This window comes from Heptranchias perlo, chromosome 18 (assembly GCF_035084215.1).
Source record: "Heptranchias perlo isolate sHepPer1 chromosome 18, sHepPer1.hap1, whole genome shotgun sequence".
Classification (NCBI taxonomy): domain Eukaryota; kingdom Metazoa; phylum Chordata; class Chondrichthyes; order Hexanchiformes; family Hexanchidae; genus Heptranchias; species Heptranchias perlo.
Window position 1 is genome coordinate 58,060,367 of NC_090342.1, and position 2,669 is coordinate 58,063,035.

Sequence of the window (2,669 nt, forward strand, 5' to 3'; positions counted from 1 at the left end):
TTGAAAGCTCTGGCGATGAGGCGTTCTGCCAAATGACATTGACAGTCTGCTCGGGGAACCAACCGACAGGATCCACCATCTCCTTTTCCCGCAGGGTCTCGAGGACGTTACGTGCGGACCACTTGCTGATCGCCTTGTGGTCAAAGGTGTTTTCCTGCACAAACCTTTCCACGAAGGACAGGTGGGGCGGAACGGTCCAACTGGACGGAGCGTTCCGTGGCAGCGTGGCCAGGCCCATCCTTCTCAACACCGGGGACAGGTAGAACCTCAGCACGTAGTGACACTTTGTGTTTGCGTACTGAGGGTCTATGCACAGCTTGATGCAGCCGCACACAAAGGTGGCCATCAGGATGAGGGCCACGTTGGGCACGCCTTTCCCCCCTTTCTCTGGAGATTTGTACATCGTGACCCTGCGGACACGGTCCATTTTTGATCTCCAGACAAAGTGGAAGATGGCTCGGGTGACTGTCGCGGCGCAGGAGCGAGGTATGGGCCAGACCTGCGCCACGTACAGCAACACCGAGAGCACCTCGCACCTGATGACCAGGTTCTTGCCCACGATCGAGAGGGATCGTTGATGCCACAGTCCCAGTTTCTGCTTAACCTTGGAGATACGCTCCTCCCAGTTTTTGGTGCACGCCCCGGCCCCCCCGAACCAGATCCCCAGCACCTTCAGGTAATCCGACCTGACGGTGAAGGGGACAAAGGATCGGTCGGTCCAGTTCCCAAAGAACATGGCCTCGCTCTTGCTACGATTTACCCTGGCCCCCGAGGCCAGTTCGAACTGGTCGCAGATGCTCATCAATCTGCGGACCGACAGCTGATCCGAGCAAAAGACGGCGACGTCATCCATGTACAGGGAGGCCTTGACCTGAGTGCCTCCGCTGCCTGGGATCGTCACCCCTCTTATGCCCGCATCCCTCCTGATGGACTCGGCAAAGGGTTCGATGCAACACACGAACAAGACGGAGGAGAGAGGACAGCCCTGCCTGACTCCAGATTTGATCGGAAAGCTTTCTGATTCCCACCCGTTGATTGAAACTGCACTACTGATGTTTGTGTAGAGCAGTTGGATCCAATTGCGGATTCCCTCCCCAAACCCCATTTTGGAGAGCACGTCCATCATGTACGTGTGGGATATTCTGTCAAAGGCCTTCTCCTGGTCCAGGCTGATCAGGCAGGTGTTCACCCCCCTGTCCTGTACGTAGGCAATCGTATCCCTGAGTAGCGCCAGGCTATCAGAGATCTTCCTGCCGGGTACGGTGCAAATTCAAATTGATGTAATGTACCTGTAATGAATCTGTAATGTACCTGTAATGAATCTGTAATCAATAATCTGTATTGAGTGTATTGCAATGAGACACCCCAGAGTGTGATGAACTGTAATTATGTACAATGTGTTCATTGAACTGCACTTGATGTAACCTGCAAATTGTATAATCTGTATTGTGTACGTTTGGAATGTGATGTGACAACTGTATTGTATGTATTGCTGCAAATTTTATGAATAAAGTACATTTTTTGAAAAAAAAACAGGGTTAAGGTTTGAGGTCGATGACATGGTTTGAGGTCGATGACATTTCGTCAGATGTGGAAGAAGTTAAAAGATTTAACAGTTTTTAAGCAACTTCAGAGCCAGGCAAAATGGGGGAGGAAAGAACAAAAGGAAAGGTCTGAGATAGAGTGGGAGGGCAGGAGTGATTCAATGATAAGAGGGATGGTGATGCAAGGCAAGGAGGGTGGGAGTGGGACAAGTGGAGAAACAAGAGATGAGCTGGAAATGGGCAGAAGCATTCAGGAATGGTCCGTTCCATGCGGCGAATGGGGGGCGCTCTTTCCTTTTATGGGTGATATGCAAATGAGGCAGCGAATGCAGTTGAATCTTCAAAAACGATCATATTTAACCAAAGAAATGATGCACAAACAATGATTCTTACATTTCCAGTCAATATTTCTTACAAAAATGTAAAATGAGCGTTTAAGATTCCTACTTGCCCTAATGTGAAAGAGTATTGATTGCCGTTGGATGGGGATCTGCGCCAATATTCGAGCATACTTACCTGGCAGGGGAGAGACCTTGATCACGAAGGAGGTTCTCCCAGGACGAGGCTAGCCCATTGCACTTCGGGTGTGCTGACGCCTGCGATGTCCCCAAATGCGGGATACTCGACTGCAAAATTTGTGGTAGTGGGGGACTGCGTTCGCGCTCTCCCCTGGCTCCTGACCAAAGGCAGAAATAACATTCGCTACGAATTTCGCAGCTCCAAACACTGTCGATCCGACCCATCAATGCCAACAACTTGCTGGCCGCTCTGCCTTCTTCACGGACCCTGAGCTTTTCAGTGAACTACCGAGCAACCCTTACATATTAAAGCGTTTCCAGGACCGGGTGCTGAGATGCAGCCGCCGCAAAGGCCACGGTTGAGGGCACTCTCCTCATCTTAGGTCGAGGGACTGGAAACCAAAAAAAACTCCTCCTCATGAATGTGTAATGACTGTAATTGCTGTAATGTAACTGTAATCTGTACTGATTCCAAGTGCAATGAGGCACCCTGGAGTGTCATGAACTGTATTTATCATGTAAGGAATCTTACAACACCAGGTTATAGTCCAACAGCTTTATTTTAAAATCACAAGCTTTCGGAGCTTTCCTCCTTCGTCAGGTGAGT

The 2,669-nt window shown here is 50.0% G+C and overlaps 1 non-coding gene across 1 annotated transcript; it reads left to right on the forward strand.

The window, feature by feature from the left end:
* Positions 1-2,052: 2,052 nt before the first annotated feature.
* LOC137335041 (U1 spliceosomal RNA) lies at positions 2,053-2,216 on the forward strand. The gene has a single exon (XR_010966316.1). It is a non-coding gene; the product is annotated as a U1 spliceosomal RNA (small nuclear RNA).
* Positions 2,217-2,669: the final 453 nt, after the last annotated feature.